This window comes from Giraffa tippelskirchi, chromosome 7, assembly GCF_054371585.1.
Source record: "Giraffa tippelskirchi isolate mGirTip1 chromosome 7, T2T-mGirTip1v1.2.pri, whole genome shotgun sequence".
Taxonomy (NCBI): Eukaryota; Metazoa; Chordata; class Mammalia; order Artiodactyla; family Giraffidae; genus Giraffa; species Giraffa tippelskirchi.
In genome coordinates this window covers 53528281-53554272 of record NC_137281.1, presented here as the reverse complement: position 1 = coordinate 53554272, position 25992 = coordinate 53528281, and the positions used below count along the sequence as shown (strand labels likewise).

Below are 25992 nucleotides of genomic sequence, written 5' to 3'. Positions count from 1 at the left end.
TTTACATGAATCACATAGCTAGATACTACATCATTCCCAATCTACAGATGATAAAACTGAGGCAAGTGAAACCTAAGTGACTTACCAGGTCCACTGACTCCAAATCCTGTACCACTCTAAACAGAAAAGACAGGATACAGAATGTGCAACCCCAGGCTGCCTCCGGGTCCAGACTCCCTGGCCACCCTCTTCTCCTGGTTGGAGATGGGAGGTCAAGCTTGAAGACACAGCCTGCTTCCATCACCCACTCACTCTGTTCTTATGGCGCATTTTCACCAGCCAATTTTCTGATTGCAATTTGGCTTCCCCTCAACCATTCAGGGGCTAGAAACTGGGCCAGCTGAACCAACAACACACCCTTTCCATCTGCAAGGTAAGGTCATTCTGGGCTTGCAAAGAGGAGGACTAGACCTTAAATCACGATATCGCTACAACGGTGCAGCCAACGGGGGTTGATGGGCCAGGTTCTCCTCCCCCTCGCCAGCCTTGCGAACATGAAGGAGCTCTGGCTCTCCTGTTCCATCTCTTCCTCCTCTCCCTGTGCAGACCAGGAAGCTTGGGGAATGAGTAGAAAAGAGCCTTTTTCTGTGCCCGGCGAACCCAAGTCTACCTTTGTCCTCGTTGTTAATTTCCAGAAAGGCACTCCATCTGAAACAGGCTTCTAAACACTCCTAAGTCTTTCCTCCCAGGCTCTAGAATATGCCATCCCCGCAGGTACCAGAGTGGGACAAAGGCCATGCATATCCTATGCCTTCCTGAGAACTTCATCCAGAAGAGGTCGGAACAGCCCTTTCCTTTTCAAAATTCAAGGCAAAGGTCCAAAATGTTTATCCATGTGAATTTTTTAAGCAACAAAATTGAGACTGTTTAAACCACTTAGCACTTCATATTTATTATTTATTCCCTTACTTTATAAGCAGTGATTCCATTACTTTATAAGAGAACTGGAGTTGGATAAAGACTATCAAGCTATACCTTATACTTAGGAGAGGAAGGATTCATGGTTTAAATTTTTTTTTCTTACTTTCACTTATATTTTCTAAACTGTCTTCAATCACCAAGTGCTGCACTTAGAACATTCTGAAGTATTTAAAACATAAATAAAAATGAAAAGAAGCCCTGGGCAGCTTCTTGCATTACATCTGGGCCACTGCTGACATTCTAGGATCAAACATTGAAACCAATATGTCTACTTTGTCCAGCGGGAGACAAGGCGGCCTTCATTGTGACCGACAGACAGGAAAGGGGAGTTTACTCTCAGTCTGAGAGGACCACTCTGAGATCAAATGGATCCCCAGCTGGCTCCATGTTGAGACTGCCACTGTGTGGGGGCAAGAGGGTCAACCCCAAGGTCAGACCAGGTGGTGACAAATGAGTGAGTTCCTCCGGGGAGAGAAAACCAGTGCAACGTGTCCCTTCCCCCAGCCCAGCGTCTCATGAGGGCAGCACATCTGGACCTTGTGTCAATCTCCCCCTCCCACTCTCAGGTTAATGTTTGTGGGAAGCCAGCCAGGAAGAAAGCCCTGACGGCATTTAGGGCTTAATTGCCGGACTAACCTTAGGGACAGGCAGGCTCCAGGCTTCAAGATATGTTCCTGTAGGTCAACCGTGATAGCACACTCATAGTAGCATCCAGTTTTGAGTGGAAACAGTTAACAATAACACCACTTTTTTCTCCCCCTGCTTTGTCAGGAATTTTGCTAAGAGGGTTGTCCATGCTAGTTTATTAAATGTTCAGGATGTTATCTTGAGCTAATATTTTCTGAGTTACTCTTTTTTCACCTGTTACAGTGTAGCTGATTTACGATGTTGATAGTTTCAGGTGTATGGGCACAGTGTGACCACTCTGCAAAAGGGGAGAGAAATTCCTAGGCTGAGTGACTCCCCTGGGCTGCAGAGGTAGAACTTGAACCCCAGGGAAGCTGCTTCAGCCACGACACCAAGCTCTCGCTCCTGGTCTCAAGCTTTGTGGTCCTGAAACAGGTATCGCCACACTGTGAAGGTGTGAGCGCAGCGGCTCCACGTGCAGAATGGTCCCGGGCTTAGCTGTTGCAGCTCTTTATTTCCTGAGGGCTCTTTCCTTCACTCCCTGTGGGATCTAGGACTAGTCTCTTCACTACTTGGATCTGTCCTGTCCTCGGCAGCATGATCATCATCGTCACCTGCTGCACAGGGTTTTCCAGAGGGAATGAGGGATGCTCAGGGTGAAAGGCAGCTCAGCTTGTGTGGACGAGAGTTCAGCTGGCGGGCAGGTGGGCCCACGAGGACCCTCGCTCTGTGGCTTTGGGCAGGTGACTTCACTCTGCTCCTCAGTGGAGAAGAATACCCACCTCACAGCATTGCTGCACATCTTCATGCGTTAATGGACAAAGTAAAATCACTCAGTCATGTCCGACTCTTTGCAACCCCATGGACTGTAGCCCACCAGGCTCCTCCATGTATTGGATTTTCCAGGCAAGCGTACGGGAGTGGGTTGCCATCTCCTTCTCCAGGGGATCTTCCTGACCCAGGGAGCGAACCCAGGTCTCCTGCACTGCGGGCTGACGCTTTACCATCTGAGCCACCTGGGATGGACAAAACGGGGTTTAAAACAGTGCCTCATATGCTCTTCCTGTGTGGTCACTATGACTTTGCTCTAAATAAAACCAGCATAGTGTGAGAAATGCCACATACTAGATGCTCGGGAATGGGTAGGTAGCCTTTTATTTACAGGGAAATCAGCCCACCATTTCACGGGCTGCACGCGTGTTGATCTGAATTCCAGGCCTGGGGGAACCTGACACGGCCGCAGCTCCAGACTGACATCTCAGGGTCTGGGGGTAACCCCTCCCAGCCTTCAGAGCCTCCAGGGTAGCTCGGGCCGGCGCTGCAGTAGGAAATGGAGGTGCAGCCAGGGACTCACCCAGCCAGCCTGAGCTTCTCTAGGAGTCCCTTCTCCACCGCTGTCCACCCCCAGCACCGGGGCCAGGCTTGAAGAAACCTGACACACAAAAAAGCAATTTACTTAGCCAGTCACTTTCCAGATTCACTCAGCAATTATTTCAGCTATCTGTGTTTAAATGAGCGCTCTCTCCAGCCCTGCCTGGGGTTTCCGCTTCATCAGGCAGAGAAGCCGCCGCAGCATTTTCCCTTCTAGTAGCTGAACCGTCCATGGGCAGGGAGGCTGGGGGAACTGCGGGTGGAGCAGGGAGAGTGGCTTAGAGGAAGCAAGGCTTGCTTGCGGGTCCAGAGAGTTTCTGAGGCGGTGGTAGTTACAAAATGTACGCAGAGCAGCAGAATCACCTGGGCGGCAACTTAATAAGCATGAGTGTTTGGGGCCCTTCTCCCGGAGCTCCTGATTCAGTAGGTTTAGGGCAGGGGCAAGTTTACAACCAGCTCTCTCTTGAGGAAAGAGAAGAAAGCCCTGATTTGTGGCATTTGCTGATTTTCTGGTGTAAGTATTTTCACCACGGCCAATTTCAGCTGCCAATGTGATACCAGTTAACACAGAGTTGGGAAGAGATGTGTCCAGACAGCTCTTGTGAGCTGGTGAGAACTGGTTCCAAGACCCCACTGGGTCCAGGGCCAGGAATCTGCATGTTTAGTAGGTTCTCCTGGGTGGTTCTGACACCATAGTAGGCTTTTTAGGAGGAACATAAATAGAGAAGCACTACAATTCTGAGCCTAGAGCCAAGATTAATTTTTGTGGGGGCAACACTGCAGTGTACAAACACTCACCTACCACCATCACCATTTATGTCATATCCGTGTACATCCTTTACTATTTGCTACTTATCTTTAATCTACTATTTTACCTTTTCCCTTAATCATATGGCATAAGAAACTTTAATTGCCACTTCAAGTGTACAACTATTAATTACTATTTCCCATAAATAAAATAAATAAATGAAAAAGGGAGGCCTGGTGTGCTTCAGTCCAGGGGGTTGTGAAGTGTAGGACACAACCCGATGACTGAACAACATAAATAAATAAATAAACAACATAAATAAAATGGAAATGTGAAGAAATTGTAATAAAAGCCAGACTCTTAAATTCTGGTCATATAACATTTCCTGTCTAGAGTTCTGATCCTAAGGCCTGCTTTCTCTGTTAACAAGTGTTAGGCATTAATTTCCTATTAGCATTAAATGGTGACATCCTCCTTCAGATAATTAGGACTGAAAAGTAGTTGAAAAAGGAGTAACTTCCTCTCTAGGAGAAACAGTTCTATAAAGCAGGATATTAGCACAACTTAAAAACATTTCCCAAACCAAAGAGCATTGAGCCTCAGATCACTGAGCCTTCTAGAAAATGGGAATAATCAAGGCTTGCAGTGATCATGATAATACCAGTGATGGTGGGGATGGCGGTAAAGACCAACTGTGAGGTAGGAACACACAACAGACTTTAGGCCAAGCACTCACTCCACTTACATCATGTTGAATTTCAGACAACAGTTTCAGCCTCTAATTTGAGGCTTAGAGACATTTGCTTGGCCTCAATTACATACTGATCATGGAGTCAAGATTTAATCCTAAATCAGGCTGACTACAGAGCCCATATTAAGAATATATATATAAATAGATATACCTAGCTATATCTATATGTCTATGTCTATATCTGTATATATATGTTGGTTTACAGTTGGTTTCCTTTCCTTTCCTCATAGCTTTGTGGAAGGATTAAGTCATATTACGTACGCAAAGCTCCTGACCCATGCCCAGCCCATAGAAGTCCACATTTCATCTGATGATGATTGTGACATGTTCAGACTCTTCACATGCCCTGTACAGAGCCCCATAACTGATACTTCCCTTGAAATTATTCCCAAGCAGAGGCCCCTTTAGCTCCCAGGGTCCAAGCTCCTCTGGGATGTGTCATGTGCTATATACTAAGGTCTTATGACTCAGACACCCCTTAATCCCTCTGACAACCCCATCTAAGGGTTAAAATAAATGAAGAAACATTAACTTGGATCCCAGCTGATAAGATGTTGTTTTCCTTCTCACTGACCTCTTCAAGATAACAGTTTTGAACTTTGATAGGCATTTCTTCACAGTCAGCCAGGGGTAGTTCTACAATTGGTACAAATGAGAAGCCACTGCCATCAAATTCTGAAAGTAGAGAGGAGACAGAGTACATGTGAAGACACTTGGGTTTTCTGCACATCTCATTTTACAATAGGAAAGCAAGATGGAAAGAGCATGTCAAACCCCATAGACCCTCGCCTTCAATGACAAGTCCTGGTAACAATCTGTCTCTGTCGTGTCCCTGATCATAATCCCTTGGCTACTGCTAAGGTTGAATTGTGAGACGATCCTGTACCAGGGCCTGAGTCATGAAAACTATTACCAGTGATGAGACATTCAACCTCCTTGGGTCTGTTTGCATTTCTAAAATGGGAGAGAAAAACATATTTTCCTACCTGTCAAATTAGTGTAATGATGGCACTAACAATGACTATGTTAATAAAAATAATCATATAATATTTCAAAATATGAAGTGATCTGCAAGATAACTTTACATTTCTAAATAATTCTATGAGCCATGCTGTGCTTAGTTGGTCAGTCACGTCTGACTCTTTGCAACCCCATGGACTGCAGTCTGACAAGCTCCTCTGTCCATGGGGGTTCTCCATGGCAAGAATACTGGAGTAGGCAAGAATACTGGAGTAGGTTGCCATGCCCTCCACCTTCCCAACCCAGGAGTCGAACTGGGGTCTCCTTCATTGCAGGTAGATTCTTTACCAGCTGAGCTACCAGGGAAGTCACAAATAATTCTCTAAATTTTGGTTATTAATGTCATTGACCCCAAAGGGAGCTGTTGTTAAGAGGCTGAAATGAGTGCTAGTTATCCACAGCTGAGACATACAAGGCATCTCTTGTATGCACAGCAATTTCATGCTGTCTCACTCCCTCCACAATAAAAACCCATCTTACTTTTTTCAGATCAGAAACCCAGGATGGGTTCAGCTGGCTGGTTCATCTGTTATCTGGAATGATTACCTGTCATGCAACCAGAGCTGCAGGGTCACTTCCAAGGTGGTATCTTCACTCACAAGCCAGGAGCCTAGGCTGGGAAGGCTGACCATGGAGTTCATCTGGGGCCGATCCACACACCACCTACGTGTGGTCTCTCCTTGGGCCTTACACCTGGGTTCCCAGAGGGAGCATCCCTAGGGCAAGCATTCTAAGAGGTTTAGGATGAAGCTGCAAGACTGTGTGACCCAGCTCTGGATGTCTCTGACCATCACCTCTGTCACCTTCTACCAGTTAAGCAAGTCACCAAGGCCACTCAGATTCAAAGGGAGGGAATAAGAGCCTACCTCTACATGGGAGGAATAGCAAAAATTACAGTCTCCTTTAATTGACCTCACCAAAGACACCAAAGAGTGCTTAGGAAAAAGCTCACCAAATCAAAGGAACAAAGAACATGACCCTAAAGTCGTACAAACCAGACTCTATGTGAGTTTCAAAGCTTCTAATCTGCAGATAAACACTTAGTCAGCTACTTTAGCAGCGACACAAAAAATAGCTGGAAGGTTTATTTAGAAAGTTTCCGGGGAATTAAACCCCACAGATAAGAAAGCCCAGACATCCTGGTTATTTGGAGGCACAATTTCACCCCCAAACAACCACAGTGTTTTCTCTCTTTTGCCCCAAATCATTGGATTGAGGGAAAAGGGATGATTCTGATGGCAACCTGCCCAGCATCCACCCAACCAGCAGGGGACAGAGATGGGTTTGCAGGAGCCATTAGCAGGCAGCTAAACTAGAAGATTCTGACAATAATATGGACCATGAATACAGAGCACACGGACATCCTGCTCTGGAATCCTTAAGGACTTAGGACTAGGAAGGCACAGGAAAACACCAGAAGATGTTTCCCTGTGGCTCAGCATTACAAATCATTACAAATGTAGCCTGAGGGAATAAGGACATGTTCAAATCCCCTACCAGTGCTGAGTCTGGCAAAGTAAGACACCTGGGGTCTTAGGCCCCCACTGCGTTGGCAGCTAAGAGGACCACCTCACCATGCTTGGGAACTTTTGGTTGATTGTCCTCAAATCCTAAAAGCATTTACTCTGAGTAAACACACACCACTGAAAATCCCAGACCCAGGCCTTTGCTTCCTCTGAGCAGCGCAGGAGGGCGGAGCATCCCAGGAGCATCAAGCGGCCCCGGGTGTGGACTTGGCACAGGGCTCTAGCTGCTGGAGGCCTAGAGCCCAGGGGGTCTGCCCTCACCCACCGCCAGGGCAGTGAAAGGAAGGGATGCTGGGTCAGCACATAAGCGGGAGGGAGGAGGGCCCTCATAAGCCATGCCCTGGAAACATAAAGTCAGATTCGAGGTGACATGTGGGCCACGGGGAAACCTCCAGGTCTTGGCAGAAGCAGTGGCACCAAGCTGACAGGTTGAAAGACTGAACGATGTTGACACTTGGCAAGTCTCCTCTTCCCCCTTGACCTACGGGCCCTACCCCCCTCCTCCCTGCAAACACATCCCTCTCCAGGCCCGCTCCTCAGAATTCCAGGGCTTTGAAGTAAAACTAACAACATCCACAAGACACAGGCAGCAGTTTGCAGCCCCACCTCTGGATCCAATGGCATCAAACAACAGGAGAAGGAAGTGATTCTTTTTTTCCTCTTTTTTTCATTACCCTGAATCCTAATGGTCCCCAGTACATTTACCACTAAGCACCAGTGGAAAAGATGAATCCAATAACATAGTGTTCCACCCAGGATGGTTTCCTCTTACCATCTTATTCTTTCTCTCTTTCACTCCCGTTCCTTCCTTTGAAAGGTCTCAGGATGTTGTGACCTATGCAGGTTGATTTATCAAGAACCCTTCTCAGTACCTAAGAGTCAGGCCCTTCCAGGCAGCAAAGCACCTGGCTGCTGAAACAGAATCTATGGTTCTGCCCTGCATCCTCCTCCTGGAGTCCAGGCTCTCTCCAGGTACCGGGAGAAGACAGGCTCTCCCAGGCAAGTCAAGAACCTAACAATAGACACAAGAGCATAACAAACCCAACACCTTGAAAAGCCCATGATTTCAAAAAGGAAATTTATCTCTAAGTCAGTTTGGGGCAGTTTGCTTGGCTTAACAAATAGGACAGAAAAGTGTATGTTCCAGAGTGATGTGGGACATTGTTTAAATCCTACATTTGTCACTTACAAATGTGAACCTAGACCAGCTACTTAACCTGTGAGATGGAGACCACAGTAATTACATTCTGGGGCTGAGAGGGATTGAATGAACTAGCATGTGGATAAGTCCCTAACACAGTGACTGATGTACAAGGTGGGACTCAATAAACACTGGTTCCCATGACTGGTAATTTACACCCAAAGAGGTACCACCATATAATCTGCACCAATTTACCTCTCCAAAAAAAGATCACCGCCAGACAGCAAGTTCCCACTTTCAGCCACTCCTGCAATTTTGTTTATTCAATCACTTAACTTTCCCTTCATTTCTTTGTCCCCATCTTCATGCGTCAGCATTTACTGAATGCCTACTCCATGCCAAGTCTTACTAAGAGAAGGCAACAGAGATATCAATAAGAACAAATGCTTGTTTTGTTCTTCTCGGGGAATCTGGATCTTCCGAAATGAGTAGCTGAAACGTGAGTGGGTTTTCCTATGACCTCATGCTTCCTTTATTATCATTGGCAGCTTTGCTACGTCCCAATCATTACCTAACGCAGTTCTATAGTGTTTCACAGCCCATAATCTACTTTCACATTTCATAAAAGTACAGCGAGCCAGAGATTAAAGGACCAACAAAGGGTGTATCACAAGCTCATCTTGCTTTGTTTCTGACCAGTGACCTGCGCCCGGGGCAGGACAATAGGGGCATCAGGTCATGTGGAGAGGCATTCTCTCTGAGGAGTGTAGGGCAGAGCTTGGCGTGTTTTCTGAAAAGTGCATCTGGGACTATTTTGAACAGCAGGTTTCAGACTCTGCTGCCTTTCTCAGCCAGGCCCACTGATTGAGCCACGGGGGTTGTGCAGTGCACAGCTCCAAGGGGCTCCATTACATGGATGATGGTGTGATTGAGAACCCTTGGTGTTGTACAGTGCTCAGTCTACACAGCTGTACCAAGCCCCCTTATCCTTCTCAGATATGAACACAGTTTGACTAAATTGCTGGGCCATGTTTGCCTCTTGCTGAGCAGAACTGATGTCAGACACTGCTTGGTCTGGTTTTTCTTCCATCAGTTAACCTCTCATGATTCAGATCCCTCATCTGTTAAGAGCTAGATAAATTCAGAGAACTTCTCAGGGAATTACTGAGAGAACACTGCCAGATGCTTCCCACTGGGCCTGGACACAGAAGGGATGCAATGCCCACTTCCTGGGAGTCTCCCCTAAGCCAAGGCAAGTCAAGAAAAAGAAACAATCTGCTTTTGGGGGTTGAAACCTGGCTCTACCCCTTCTAAGCTATGTAACTGTGTGTCCTTGGTCTTCCTCCCTGTGGTCTAAGCAGTGGTTCTAACAACGCTTCTTCAAGGAATTTTTGTGAAGCCTCAATATACACGTGTTTGGGACACAGGATACTGCCTTAAATCCTAGTTTCTCCTCATTATACCCCTTCATGACAGCAGAAGTTGTGGGTTAGTGCAGCTATTTGAGTCACGTTCAAAGCTCAAGTCAGGTTAACATTTATTAAGGCTCTGCTGTCTTTAAATTTTTGTAATGGGCTCTGTGGATGGAAAAAGTACTATCTGTTAAGACCTACACCTTCTCAAATCATCCAGTGAAAAATCCAATTTTCTTTTTCTTTTTTCTAATGCATTTATTTCTAATTAATAAAAATTCATTGCCAGCAAACAGTAGAATTAAAACAATGTAACACAAACTATAAGGTCAAGTTTTTTTTAAGACTCTTGGATTCCTCAAACATAAGATGAGAGTGTTACATTGCTATAAAGCTTTCTAAAGGCAAACTCTCAATTTCTGTGTTTTTTCTCACCACAGACAGTAACTAATCACCACTGGACCACAGATCACACTTTTGGTAAAGTGTGATAGAACATAGCAGTTGGCAAGTGTGTATCTGTGTTCCGTCTGTGTGTATCTTAGTCCTTCTAAGAGGTACATCTGTGTGAAAGAGTGGATCTTTCTTCTTTCACCTGAGAATGTGACACACATTAATTTTTATGTCACCTCTTGCTTTCTCTCCCAGGTTCTAAGACCCTTGGCAGAGACTGTACACACCATCACCAGGCTGAGATAAATTTTTTATTAAGCGGTCACGAGTAAACACACTGAATGTCTGAGTGTCACGCAGGCATTTGAAAAAATAATTCACCCCTACATTGCGTCCCCCATCACCCTCCTATTGGGTCTTCATCTCTATATTCCCCCTGCCCCAAGGATCTGCACAGCACCCAGTGCTATGTGCTCGGTCGTGTCCAACTCTGCAACCCTGACCCCATGGACTGTCGCCCGCCAGGCTCCCCTGTCCATGGGATTCTCCAGGCAAGAATACTGGAGAGGAGTGCCATTTCCTACTCCAGGGGATCTTCCCAACCCAGGGGTTGAGCCCGAACCTCTTGCATCTCCTGCATGGGCAAGCAGTAATTCTTTACCACCGAGCCACCTGGGAAGCCCGTCTCTATATTTGATAGGTATCAAACCCTTTGAAATGATCAAATGCCCACCCCCAATTCTCTACACTACCAACTGCCTACACAAATTCAACATGTGTGACTTTGCTATTCCTAGAAGTTCAAGTTGGCCATAAGGAAAGAGCTATAGGAGGAGTCCAGAGCAAAGGTCATGAAAACCAGACCCTCCACCCCAGTTGGGAGTGTTTCTTTCAGGAGGAAATAATTGTAGTCTTCTAAGATGATAAAAAAAAAAAAAAAAAAAATCTACCTTTTACTGAAAGGAAGCCAGTCACTGCTTTTAATAAATTCTTTGGCTACAAAGAGGAAACAGGCAGACAACAATAACAAAGAAGATAATATTAACATAATTTTATGTAATTGGATAGAGGTGTAATATTTAATATTACAGAGGAAATATCCCACAATGCAGACCCTGGATTAATTCTTTATATCTTTGGATTGCACTTATCAAATAAAACTCTGCTTATAGAAAAAGCAAACACATAAATCTTGCCAGCATTGTCAGCTGGCAACTCCCAGCAAGGGCTAATTGTATTATATATCTTCTGCAGCCATGCCTAGTGGTTGCCAGGTCCAAATGCATTATTATTTATAACATGAACAAATGCAATTTTGTTCTTTGGAATGTGAGTTTGGAATTCCATGAAGGCCTAAAGTGTGCCCCTCTTCTATCCTGGTAGGAAAAGTAAGACCCCAGTGAGTATAATCTGTTGTAGAATTCTCCCATGAAGATAAAAATGTTTCCCTTGGGAGATATGAAATCAAATCTACAAGGAGTGGCCTCTGAAGGGCCTTTAGGATAGAGGTGAAGCTCTTCTAATTCTCCTCTTGGAAAAGCCTTTACCCCAGGAGGAAGACCTGCTATGGATCTGCCAGAACCTGAGCCAGTGTGTGGCTCTGCTTGCTTGTACGCTCGGTGCCCCACCACATGTGCGACCCTCTCTTGTTCTTACTCTGGTTGTCCTTTGCTCACCCCTTCTGTCCTTCTTGTTGGGACAGGCGAACTCCCGTCTGGAGGCTGACTGCTGGCCAGCTTGCCCTTTCTTGCTCACTTGTCAACCAGACCCAGGATCTCTGCTCAGCTGCAGGCTGGAGCAAGTGGATTTCTTTCCTGCTCTGTTGACATTCTTCCAGGATTAGCGGGTGGGTTACATTGGCCCAAAACATGGTAAAGCCTAACAATGTTAGTAAAATGGATTTCTGCCTGCTCCCCCTCACATTTCCTAGCATAGAAGTCAGGGCAGAAATACCAGTTATTGTGATTTGGGGTTTCTTCTTCATAATCATTATATATATATATATATATATATATATATATTATATATATATATAATGTTTTTTCAGAGAAGTCCCTAACTTCAGGGGCTGGGAAGGACATTTTGGTGGGATCAGAGAAGATAAATGACACATTCTCAGAGAAATGTGCCTTCCTTGGTGACGGGTGATGTCCCAGGACTTAGCTTAAGAATGAGCAGACAGGTTGGTGGAGAGAGCCAACTGAGACACGCTGCACGGTCTCTTTCTCTGACTCATTATATATATATGTATATAAACAAAACAAAATACGGTCAACTCTGGTTTCCTGCCAAAAGGACATTTAATAACAATAAATTCAACACACACAGAGTTACTCCTCTGCTCTGGTTCAACTAAATAAAATGTGAATAGCTCTTATGTACTACATGCTAGGTTAGGGCGTTTTCACAGACTGTAGCCTGTAACCATCACAGTCACTCTGCAATGCATAAACTTCACCCCATCCTTTCCTAAGTATAAGAAATATGAGACTCACAAAGTTTGATGGCTACTCACACAACCGGGACTTGCAAACCGACTTCCCTATTCCATTTCCAAGACTCTTCCCCTACCACAGTTCCATTTCCCAGGAAGAGAGGCCCTGGGTGGGATAGACAGTGAATCTAGACCAGGGATTCGCTTTTCCACCAAGTCAAGAACTGGGTGAAAACCAAAGAAATCAACAGAATCCTGCCCAGAATTCTACCCACTGAGGAGGGATTCTACAATGGAGCATTCTGTTGGAGTGGGATCATTTCCTGTCTTTCCTTCATGAACCCAACTAAAATCTCAGCACACACAAAAGGAAATAAAAGGCAGAGTCAGAGAAAGAGACCGTGCAGCGTGTCTCCAGTTGGCTCTCTCCACCAACCTGTCTGCTCATTCTTAAGCTAAGTCCTGGGACATCACCCGTCACCAAGGAAGGCACATTTCTCTGAGAATGTGTCATTTATCTTCTCTGATCCCACCAAAATGTCCTTCCCAGCCCCTGAAGTTAGGGACTTCTCTGAAAAAGCATATTTATAAACATATCAAAATGTGTCTTGAATGCTTGCCTGAGGAGGGTTTTTTTTTTTTTCCTTCGTTTCCAGTAGGCAATGGAGATCCAGCTGAGGTCTGGGAAAAAGTCAGACATGTTTCTGTTGGCTTACCGTAGTCTAGTTCCTGGACATAGCCTGTCCCATGAAGCAATGGTACATTCTTTGTGTGAAATTCACAGGCCATGTCTGCAAAATTATGGAGGACTCTCAGAGAAAGAACAACCAAAGGGTGACTATGGTAGGATATAGGACTCTGTATCAACTCTAAAGTGATGAAACCTTCAAGGATTAGGGGGCCACAAAATTCAGAGAGCTTCCCAGATAAGAAAGACTGATTTTCACAGAATCGAAAAGTACCTTGGACATTGCTCCCTTCCATTCATAAAAATGCGGCTATCAGCGAATATCAGCGAATGAGCTCACCACCCAGTGTAACTGTAAACGCTTTGGCACGTTAAGCTATGTCCTCACTGAACTCAGCTCTCTCCTTTGAACACTGGGGAATACTGACATGTTCTCCTGGCCCAGAGAGGCACATACACAGGTGTCCCTGACTGTGAGGAAGATGGGAACTCCCATTCGTGGGTTCCAGTGCAAATCAAAATGGAGGACCTCTTGTTCAAAGATTGTTAAGAACTTTTAAGATGGCAACAGTATGGCATTAAACCAGGTGCAGGCACTTTCTGAGCACCAAGACCTGCACAACTGGCCCAAGGTCAAGTGCCCATGTAGCTGGCCCTGCCAAGAATCATCAGTGAGCATGGTCATGTATTTCTGAAAATGATCCAAACAATGAACATACCAAGAAAATGTATGTTCTTTATGCTCTGCTGGCTTTGGTGATCCTGCCTAATGTGGAAGAGCCACTGGGATGACTCTTGTCCTCCCTTAAGGAGCAAACTACAGGTCTCCATAGACCCCACATCTTGGTCTCAGAGGTCTTCCTTTCTGAAGTTATGAAGAAGAAAGGAGTAATGACTATAAGGCAGTTCATACAACAAAAGGAAGAGAGACTATAACACTGAGGCTTAGAAGGAATTGGCCTAAACTCCCACATCCAGCAGGGTGAGTGGACAGTGAGTGGAGCAGACAGAACTTCATCACCACACTGCGCCATGGAGATACAGAGAGATGAGCAGTGCAAAAGAGTGATTTTTTAAAAGAGGACAAGACAAGGAATTAAAAATATCTAGGACATCCACAAGTCACACCTAAATTCTACCCACGCATGTCTGCAGCACAATTTATCCAGCACGGAGTTATAGCAAGGATCCAATTCTTAGGGGAAAAGAAGTATGAGAGAAATTCTAAGACTGAGATGCTTAAGCCAATTTTTTCCTTGTATACTTGGAAAAGACAACCGTTTTTCTGCTTTAGTGATAGATACCTGTCAGGGCTGAAGAATTAAGTACATTAGCCTATATTTTTACTGTGTGTATTTTTAACAAATGCACAGTAGACTTTAATAAAAATGGTCACTATAATGAGAATCCTGTAACTGTATCTGAGTCTTTAGCACTCAAAGCAACAGAACCAGAACACAGTATATAGATATGAACACATCCAAGAACAAGCAAAAAATACCCAGAGCATAAAATATACAAACAGAAGTGGAAGAATATTAAAATATCAGGGAAACAAAAAGATGAGGAATTCAAGCAAGTGGGCCAAACAACTAACTCAAAGCCCTTCTTCTTTCTTTGGGGGCCAGGTGGCAAAGGCAATATTTTTTCAGTGGGTTTTCTCAACTATCCCCTTAATTTTGCTTCTAAACTCAGATGTGCTGACATCTTACTGTCTTGTCTCCCAAGAGGGACATTTAACTAAGGTATCGTCCATTCAATTTAAAACAAATGCTGAATATGATCACTTTTGCATTTGTTTGAGAATAACATCTCACCCCTTGGTACTTAAAAGGTTTGGGGGTGGAGCTTGTATTGCAAGAACTTTCCAACTGCCCCCCCCAAAATGTGTACTTTGACATTTAACCAAATTAACAAACGTTAATTGCACATAAAAGTCACTTTGCTGAATTGCAATGAGCCATTTAACCCTATGGACCAATCCACCCGAGAGTTACGGGAGGAGAAGCAGAGTTGGCAATTCTCAAACATTAAGACACTCAGCAGCCTACACCCTAGCTCCTTCGAGGTCAGAGAAAGCTATGTTGCAGAAAAAGAACGTGAGTCCAAATTAGCAATTTGGCAGCACTCTTCAAAAAGAAAAATGTAACCTCAGGACTTTCCCAGTGCTCTCGATTCAGTCTGCCAGGACCTGTCGATGGATTGTAGACTTATTTGTACCCATGGCAAAAGAGGTCGCTCCCCACAGCAACCCCTTTCCTTAGCATATAAACACTAAGGATTTTTTTTTCCATCTTCAATTTTTTTGGGGGGGTACATGTCTCTCTCTGGCTAATTGCTGATTTTCTCTTAGCCCAAGGCTATGACACTTTCTGTCACATCACTTTTCTCACCAGCAATTCCTCATCACAAAAATCATTTCTCTCACTGTCTTCTCCAAGATGTTAGAGGACTGTGGGAATCCACCTCGAATTTGTCTCCCCTCTGAAGCTGTGGTTCTTGGAAATGGGTAACCTGTAACCATAGCTTTATTTGTTTTATCCTCCAGAGGGACAGAATTTCCATCCCATGGGAAAGTGTATGATTCACGTCTGTTTTATTGACCTCGCTATTTTCAGGGCTGGACTCTATGTAGCCACATTAGCTGCTCAACAAAACCTTAATGGATGAATAGTAAGGCATGAGGTGGCAGAACTTATTATTTATTTCTTTCCAAAACGTTTTCCAAAGCACCATGGGTTCCAAAGAAATTATCAATGGACACCAGACTCATCTTTCACACAGATGTTACCAAAGCACTATGTGCTTGTCTTGATAGTAATTTTTGTTTAGGTTGTACACACCCCAAAGCACCAGAATGCAGGTCCACAGAACCCAGGATCTAAGAACCCAGCTTTCGAAAGAGCAGTTGTTAGGATCACCTTGTCTCACTAACAGCTGCCTCAGAAAGTCCCTAGCAGGAAATGAACAGTCCATCCTATAAAACACGGAAACCACTGCTGAGTTTTGTCTCGCCCCCGTTTCTTTCCTCCATTAGAAAGCTTCAGACACTGGGCATGAGGGTTCAGGTCTCCCACACTTTTTGTCAATTTCTACTACTGTTTCTGATTATTTTGAGTTAATACATATTGAATCTACTGTTTTTCCCATTGAATTGCACGTCTATTACATGAAATTCAGACAATTCCTTTGTCTGTTCAAAATGAGACTGTGGCTACTACTTTTTAATGCATGTTATCTTATATTCTATCTCATCTCCCTGACATTAATTTTCACCATCTTCCACTCATTTGTGATGCCTGCTATACACCTGTATAACACACACACACACACACGCACACACACACACACACAGGCTTCAGGGAAATATTAGTGGAAGATGCCTCTCATCTACCTCCACGATGGGGTGGAAGTGCACAGTAGACAATCACACATGAGTGAAGATTAATTCAGGTAGACCTCATAGCTTTCAGTAAAGAATCTGCCTGCAATGCAGGAGACCTGGGTTCAATTCCTGGATTGGGAAGATACCCTGGAGAAGGAAATGGCTACCCACTCCAGAAATCCCATGGACAGAGGAGCCTGGTGGGCTACAGTCCATGGGGTTTCAAGAGCTGGACACGACTGAGTGACTAAGCCACCAGACAAGGTAGAATTAAGAATACAATGCAGTAAAGAGTAACAGCCACAGTCTCATTTTATATTAACAAAGGAATTATCTAAATTTAATATAATAGGCATGCAGCTCTATGGGAAAAACAAAAATGCAAAATATGGAATCAAAATAATTAGAAATGGAAGTACATATTGACAAAAACATGGGGGATATGAACCCACCACCAATGGCATTGTCTATAGCCATAAATCCCACATGGAAACAGACCAAGGACACTAACCAACTTCATATCTTAATTATTCCCTCAACCAAATAGCTAATTAACCAAAACAACATAAACTAACACTCTTAGAAAGATCAGGAAGATGAAAATTTAAGTAGGATATAGAGTATTTTAATTAACATGTAAGATTAATGTTAAAGGTATATTATACTTTTGTCTTATAGAAAAGACATTTTCAATGTCTTAAAAGTATCTTCACAAATTGATCAGCTAAATACAGTTCCAAAAACATAAGTCCCCAAAAGACTGTGATTGAATCAAAGGGTAATAAGATTAGAAATGTAGAGCAGAAGAATAAAGCAAAAATTGCAATTATTTTGAGTAAGCACATCTTTAAATACTTCTTAGGTCAGAGAAGATCAAAATTAAAATTTGCACCTATACTTGTAAGTAAATAGGGATTGTATAATATATAAAATGCCAATCAATGTTGTGAAAATGACTATATTACTAAATGCAATCTACAGATTCAATGCAATCCCTATTAAATTACCAATGACATTTTTCACAGAACTAGAACAAAAAAATTCACAATTCATATGGAAACACAAAAGACCCTAAATAGCCAAAGCAGTCTTGAGAAAGAAGAATGGAGCTGGAGGAATCAACTTTCCTGACTTCAGATTATACTACAAAGCTACAGACATTAAGACAGCATGGTACTGGCACAAAAACAGAAATATAGACCAATGGAACAAGATAGAAAGCCTAGAAATAAACCCATGCACCTATGGGTACCTTATTTTTTACAAAGGAGGCAAGAATATACAATGGGGCCAAGACAGCCTCTTCAATAAATGGTGCTGGGAAAACTGGACAGCTACATGTAAAAGAATGAAATTAGAACACTTCCTAACACCATACACAAAGATAAACTCAAAATGGATTAAAGACCTAAATGTAAGACCAGAAACTATAAAACTCTTAGAGGAAAACATAGGCAGAATACTCGATGACATAAAGCAATGATTTATGACCTATCTCCTAGAGTAATGGAAATAAAAACAAAAGTAAACAAGCGGGACCTGATTAAACTTAAAAGCTTTTGCACAGCAAAGGAAACTATAAGCAAGGTGAAAAGACAACCCTCAGAATGGGAGAAAATAATAGCAAATGAAACAACTGACAAAGGACTGATTTCCAAAATATATAAGCAGCTCATACAACTCAATGCCAGAAAAACAAAAAACTCAATCAAAAAGCAGGAAAAAAACTTAGACATTTCTCCAAAGAAGACATACAGATGGCTAACAAACACATGAAAAGATGCTTAGCATCGCTCTTTATTAGAGAAATGCAAATCAAAACTACAATGAGATATCACTTCACATCGGTCAGAATGGTCATCATCAAAAAGTCTACAAACAATAAATGCTGGAGAGGATGCAGAGAAAAGGGAATGCTCTTGCACTGCTGGTGGGGATATAAATTGATACAGCCACTATGGAAGATGGTATGGAGATTCCTTAAAAAATTAGGAATAAAACCACCATATAACCCAGCAATCCCATTCCTAGGCATATACCCTGAAGAAACCAAAATTGAAAAAGGCACATGTATCCCATTGTTCATTGCAGCACTATTTACAATAGCTAAAACATGGAAGCAACCTAGATGTCCATCAACAGATGAATGGATAAAGAAGTTGTGGTACATATACACAATGGAATATTACTCAGCCATAAAAAGGAATGCATTTGAGTCAGTTCTGATGAGGTAGATGAACCTAGAACCTATTATACAGAGTGAAGTGAGTCAGAAAGAGAAAGATAAATATCGTATTCTAACGTATATATATGGAATCTAGAAAAATGACACTGAAGAATTTATTTACAGGGCAGCAATGGAGAAACAGACATAGAGAATAGACTTATGGACATGGGGAGAGGGGGAGGAGAGGGGGAGATGTACGGAAAGAGTAACATGGAAACTTGCATTACCATATGTGAAATAGATAGCCAACGGGAATTTGCTGTATGGCTCAGGAAAATCAAACAGGGGCTCAACCTAGAGGGGTGGGATGGGGTGAGAGATGGGAGGGCGGCTCAAAAGGGAGGAGATATATATGTATACCTATGGCTGATTTATGTTGATGTTTGACAGAAAACAACAAAATTCTGTAAAGCAATTATCCTTCAGTAAGAAAATAAATTAAAAAAAAAAAAAGACTCAAAAAAAAAGCCAATATGTGACAAATAAATCCACATGAGATGTGTTAAATGCTATAGTCGGAAGCAGATTCATAAATTAAATGCTTTATACATTTGTACATATATGAGATATGCTTAAATATTAGGTAAGTGAAAAAATGTTTACCTTTAAATGTTTAAATATATGTATATTATATTTCAATGTGTGTCATATATGTGTGTGTATATAGACACATATATATGGTTACCACTTTTCATTTAAATTGAAAAATAAGGGAAAATGTAAGTAATGTTTCCTTAGTAAATTAAGAATCAGAAAAAGAAGAAAACTAATCAAAACGTCTACAAGTTGCTACTTTAGTGTGGCAGGGCAAAAAATAAAATGACCTCTGAGAAGTCAAGTAATGAGGAAAACAGGAGGAAATACAAAGGCACAATGTAGGTACAAGAAGCAGGGCAGAGCCTTTAAAGAATACTATATGACATTCAACTAATTAGTTTGAAAAATCATAGCGAAATGTTAAAACAGTTTCCAAGAGGCTATCAAAATTGATCATTTGCCTAGATCAATAACTATTTATTTGAGTAGAACTTTTTTTAAAGTTTCATACTGTAACTTAAGTAACATGGCATTCAGTCTGGAAGATTTAATAGGCAAGTAATTTCAAAGATTAACTGATTTTCGCAACATGGAATGTTATCCAGAATGTTTAAAAGATAGGCAATTCCTAATCTGCTTTGAATCAAGAATGATTCTGTAACTGAGTTGAAATACTTCAAACCACAAACTGCAGTTCTCCTTTATACTGAAATATAAATATAAAAATTCTAAGTAAGAGATTATTAAACTGAACCCAGTAATGTATTTCAATAATAGCACACACTAAGAAAAACTAGATACCATCATAAAAGTACTATTTAATAATAGAGGCTATTAATAGATTGACCCTCTTCAATCTGCCAAAGAAGATATTTTTTTTTATCTCAGAGAAAGTCAAAAAGGTATTTAATAAAATTAAGCATCAAATGCTGCTAGCATTTTATCTAAATACTTTCTAAATGCCATAAACAACATCCACCTGTAATGGTTTGAATAGTGCCCTACAAAAAAGTTCATGTTCACTGAGAACATCAGAATGTGACCTTATTTGGAGAAAGGGTATTTGCAGGTGTGACTAAGGTAAGGATGGAGATGAGATCATACTGGATTAAGGCAGGCTATAAATCCAATGAGGGTGTCCTTAGAGAAGAAGGCGATGTAAAGACGGAGGCAGGGACCGTAGTGATGCATCTACAGGACAAGGAACCCCAAGGAGTCCTTGCAACCAGCAGAAACTGGAGAGAGGAAAGGGGCAGTTTCACTCTCAGAGTCCCCAGGAGGAATCAACCCTGCTAACACCTTGATTTGGAACTCTGGCCTCTGGAACTGTGACGGAATCAATTTCTATTGTTTGAAGCCACCCAAGATGTGGTACTTTGTTAGGACAGCCCTGGGCACTGTGTGCTCAGTCGCTCAGTCATGTCTGACTCTTTGTGACCCTTCTGTCCATGGGGATTCTCCAGGCAAGAATACTGGAGTGGGTTGTCATTTCCTCCTCCAGGGGTTCTTCCCAATCCAGGGATGGAACCCAGGTCTCCCACATTGCAGGCAGATTCTTTACCATCTGAGCCACCAGGGAAGCCCAAGACCGTCCAAGGAAACAAATACACCATCTTAACCCAAAGCTAACATCACCCCTTACAGCAAGAGTATCCCCGCTAATTTCACCAACAAGACAGTAATTCCCAAGGAATCAGTATAGTTGAGAGTGTGGCCTGCTGGAGCAGGCTACTCTCTTCCACACAGCGACCTCTGAATCCATTTAACTGGCATGTGCAGTGCCTGAGCTGATGCTTTGCAAACCAGACAGAGGAGGAAAATCACCAGGGAGGTGTCTGACAACTGTCCCTGCATTCATTCCTATGACCATTCCTTCTGCAGGTTACAGACGTCTGCTTGAATTCTTGAATCCTGCTTTGCCCACTTCTCGGGTCATTCCACACAAGGCACTTAGCTTTCCTGAGCTGTCTTTCTCTAAGCTATAAGATAGAGATCATTTACATATATATTTTGCTACAGCAAAGATGAAGCTAAAATAAGAATGGATCAAAAAGACACTTAGCTCAAAATCTGACACATAGTAGGTACTCAATAATTGTTGGTTTCTTTCCTTTCTGAAATATTGACATATCAGGGGTGAGCCTTAGAGATGAGAATTATATTTGGTCAATTATGTTATTCATAGTCTCCCAATTGTGATAAAACTATAGATTTAAAAATCTCCTCATAGATCAATTTCTCTAAGTTGATTGAATTAGACAGGTAAATCACATACTGAAGCAAGAGGAAAGAAAGAATTTTGGTGGTGAGGGTGTATTTTTTTTTTTATTAGCCTACGAATCACTGAAACGCAATGTTTCATCACCACTTTCTGTTTATAAAGACAGAGGTGGCCAAATAGTCTAAGTCCATACACACCAATCGGAGAAACAGACCTTTATGTACCAAGAGCAGTTGATTTCACAAGTTGTTTAATGCACAGTTTTTAATTTAATATTTTCCCAGAGGTCTTTAAAAGTATTAGGTGCATTTTGAAAAGTCCAATAAATATTTGTCATTTTATATAGAGCCATCATTTTTTGTTTGTGGGTTTCCCCTCCCCTCTCAAACACAAATCAAGTGAAATATTTAAGGTCTGAGCCAAGCACCCAGGAGCTTATTCAAAATGAGTCCAAATGAATTTGCTGGCAAATGCTGGGAGTATGGAAATGAGGCTAAACTTAAGAATCCCCGAGTGAGCTGGAGAAGGAATGCTATGCAGGATACCCTCTGGGGCAAGCTAGACTAGAAACCTGAGTAGCTGAGAATTAGCCCAGAATGGTGTGCCCAGGCAGGGAGGGGCCAGGGAGAGGTGCCTTGAAGGTCAAGGGGCAGGAGGCACGGAAGATCCAGTGTATGGAAACCAAGAGGGAGGGGCCGCTACCCTCCCCAAGCCCACCTCCAGCACACATTCAACAGGACAGCCCGCACACTCTGAGTCAGTCATCTGAGAGCCAAAGGAGAGCCAGTTAAAACTACCCCCCAGCATGCTTCTGCACTGTGCTCGCCAACTAAGTCTAACATATTTATTTGTAGTTCCCAAATCACCCAGTTGCATCAATACTTTTTTTTTTGAAACATCACTCAAATCACTCTTGTTACTTCTTTGGCAAATACCTGTGCACTGAGCGTCCACTGACACTGTGTGGCCCGGGACAAACGATGAGCCGGAACGGGCAGTCACTGCCTCACTGAACTGGGTGCTTAACCGGGAGGTCTGCTCCTCTGCCCCGTTTCTCACAGACTTGACTCAGAGCATACATCTTCCTCCCATGAACCATCCCAATCTCCCTGCCTTTAGTCTGCAGTCTTCTCCCTCACTCTCCACGCTCAGGAGATAACAATTCCATCATGTTACCCAAAGAGAAATACATGCTGGCTCTCTATTGCCTACAGAAAGTGAAAGTGAAAGTCGCTGAGTCGTGTCCGACTCTTTGCGACCCCATGGACTATACAGTCCATGGAATTCTCCAGGCCAGAATACTGGAGTGGGTAATCTATCCCTTCTCCAGCAGATCTTGCCCATCCAGGAATAGAACTGGAGTCTCCTGTATTGCAGGCAGATTCTTTACTAACTGAGCTATCTGGGAAGCCCAATTGTCTACAGAACAAAGTTCCAATTCCTTAGTAAAACGTAGAAGAGTTTGGCCTGAATTTCCACTTCTTCCCTCTAGCCTCATCTTCAGGCTCTGCTCCTACTTGAATTTTATGTTTCAGCAACTCCAAGAGAATTTTACTTTACCAAGACAGTATGTTGAATCACACTCCCAGCCTTGGTGCTTCCACTCAGCCTTCTAAATTAGGCTGGACTGTGATATCTTCCCAAATTTCTACCTGTTTTATGGACCCTCTGTCTAGTTGGTCTTATACATTGGACACTCTACAAATGATGTTCTGGACTGTCCCCGTCAAAATGCAATCTACGTATCACAAAGTGCATGCTTCAGTTCAGGGGAGCATTTACTGAATCCTAAACTGAGGCAGACTCTGCTCAGCTTGGCGGCTACAGAGTTGAATAAGACATGACCCTATACCCTGTGGTTCTCACCATCTAGTTCAAGGAACATAAATAAGAAAATAAGGGCAGTGCTGGATGATTTACTAAATAATACAATATTACATGATAAAATTAAAATTATGTATTTCATAGGGATGAATAGTTGCTTTTGATTTAGGAATAAGAGAAGGCTTCCTAGAATAGCCGATTCCTGAATTAGGGATTAGGAGATTACAGTAGACAGAATAAAGGTCTCCAAAGATACTCACCTCCTAATGCCTAGAACCTGTGAATATGTTTACCCTGCTTTGCTGATGTGATTAAGGATACTGAGATGGGAAGAGTATGTGAGATTATCCAGATAATATAATCAACATATATAACCAACCAGATAATATAACCAACATAATCAAATGGGTCCTTATAAGAGGGAGGAAGAAAGGTCAGAGGCAGAGAGATTTGAAGATGCTATGCTGCCAGCTTTGAAGATGGAAGAAAGGGCCATGGGCCAAGAAATGCAGGTAGCTTCCAGCAACTGGAAAAAGACAAGGAAGTAGATTCTCCACTGGAGCCACCATAAGGAATGCAGCCCAGTGATACTTTGATTTTAGTACAGTGAGACCCATTTTGGGCTCCTGACCTCCAGAAGTGTAAGAGAATATATTTGTATCTTTTTAAACCACTAAATTTGTGACAGTTTCTTAGAGCAACAACAGGAAACTCATAAACAGATATACAGGAGTTTAGTGGGAATTCACTAGAGGAACAACAGGAACAATATGTGCAAAGCAAGGATCCTAGACCACTTTTCAATGTTAGAAAAGCTCGGCAGAGTCATCAGAGAGCTGTCAAGCCAAAGTTACCATCAGAGGTGGGCTTCCCACATGGCACTAGTGGTAAAGAACACACCTGCCACAGGAGATGTAAGCAATGCAGGTTCAATCCCTGGTTCAGGAAGATCCCCTGGAGTAGGAAATGGTAACCCACCTCAGTATTCTTGCCTGGGAAGTCCCATGGACAGAGCATCCACTGGAGCTCCGGAATGTTGGCAGTGACAGTGGTAAAAGTGAAGACAGTGATAGCCATTCTTTACCTGCACAGGAGGAGTTCAATAGAAGTGTCCCTGGTCCGGCCTTTTTGGATAAAGGCCACCCGGACCCAAGAGGAGGCACCAGAAAGCTCTTTGGTGTCAGAGCAGGTCATGAGGGAAAAAGAATCGACTTCCCAGGAAATGGTGACGAATAGTAAGGGTGACCCTCTGCAGAGTCAGTGGCTTTAGTTCAATCAGCAGGTGTGAGTTCAGCCACTGACCCTGTCTTGCAAACGCTCCTCTCTCGTGTGACTGCAGACTCAGACGGGTGACCTCTGGAGGTGAGGCTCTCAGGAGACCTCGGGTTCTTCCTATTTTGGGTGAGGCCAGAAATACCCCAGGCAGAGCTGACTCCAAGCAGTATATCCTCAGAGCTGGCTGTCAGTGGCCATTAGGAAGGGAAGGCAGAGGCAAGTGAGACCAATAGGGCAGAAGTGGGGTGAACTCCGGGAATGTTCAAACATTTACTTTTGTCCTGATTTTGTCTGAGGCTAAGGGGTCAAGCCATTTCTTATTTTATCCAAATCAGCCCAGCAGCCTCTAGAGAGAAAACAACGGCACTGCTGCAGTATTTCCAAAGCCCTCGACTAAATGTCTTAACGCTGCCCTGAGGCACCTAAAATGCCACTGGAAGTTAGAACCTCACACGGCTTAAAATAAGAGCATTACCCAGGGCTCAATAATGAACATGTGGAGCAGGGGATTTCAGTATTGCGTGATGCCTATGTCAGCTGGTCTAACACTTTCCAGTTGTTCTGTGGGAAAATTGGGTTTGCTTTGTGGTGAAAGTTTCCTTGGGACCCAGGACTCGCTCCAAGGGCCAATTTGACAGAAGAGTTTCCTCTCACAAGACTGCTTCAAAGTTGTGTTCACGTCACACTCGTCTCTTGGCCCTGAGCAGGCGTTCTCATGTGTTGTTCTTGTTGTTTAGTTGCTAAGTTGTGTCCAACACTTTTGTGACCCCATGGACTGTAGCCCACCAGGCTCCTCTGTCCATGGGATGTCCCAGGCAAGAATACTGGAGTGGGTTGCCATTTCCTTCTCCAGGAGATCTTCCCAACCCAGGGATCGAACTCAGATCTTCGGTGCATCTCCTGCATTGCAGAGAGATTCTTTTACTGCTGAGCCACTGGGGAAACCCTTCTCATGTGTAGTCACAGTCAAAATCTCTCTGAAAGTGCTTTCTCATATTTCCTGAATGAGGGCCATGACTAGAAAGACCTCTCAAGCTCTCAGAAGGCTTTCCATCTGCAGAAGTGACAACTGTATGACAATCTGAAGGAAAAGAGGGTACTAACTAGGCAAAGGAGGGGCATGTGTCCAGCAAAGAGGAAATTTAAGAAGCCAGAGGGAAGGCTGGAGCCAGATAGTACAGGTTTACCAGAGCCAGTAGATAACTCTTCCCAACTCCACATTCAGTCACATCACATATGAAGCTTAAAATGGGCCTTGGTGGGAGTATTTACACCACAGAAACTGGCAGATGCTACAAATCAAGGCTTTTAAAAATTTTATTTAAGGATAAGGACCTTATCTTTCTGGTACTCTTTTTATAAAAAATATTTATTTATTTGGCTGTACTGGGTCTTAGTTAGAACACATGGAGTCTTCAGTCTTTGTGGCAGCATGTGGGATCCAGTTCCCTGACCAGGGGTTGGACTCAGCCCCCTGCCTTCAGAGCATAG

General features: G+C 43.2%; 1 long non-coding RNA gene across 3 annotated transcripts in view; it reads right to left on the bottom strand.

Annotated features, from left to right (window-relative positions):
* Positions 1–25992, bottom strand: part of LOC145515882 (uncharacterized) — a 378733-nt gene that overhangs the window by 144340 nt on the left and 208401 nt on the right. The window contains exons 3-4 of one of the 3 annotated variants that reach the window (XR_014061086.1): positions 4993–5093; positions 2683–2980 (exon numbers count right to left, since the gene is read on the bottom strand). The exons of 1 other annotated variant lie outside the window; for it this stretch is intronic. This is a non-coding gene — a long non-coding RNA (uncharacterized LOC145515882). Of the gene's footprint in view, positions 1–2682; positions 2981–4992; positions 5094–12405; positions 12610–25992 lie in introns of those variants that run through there. One more of the 3 variants, XR_014061087.1, reaches the window with a different exon arrangement.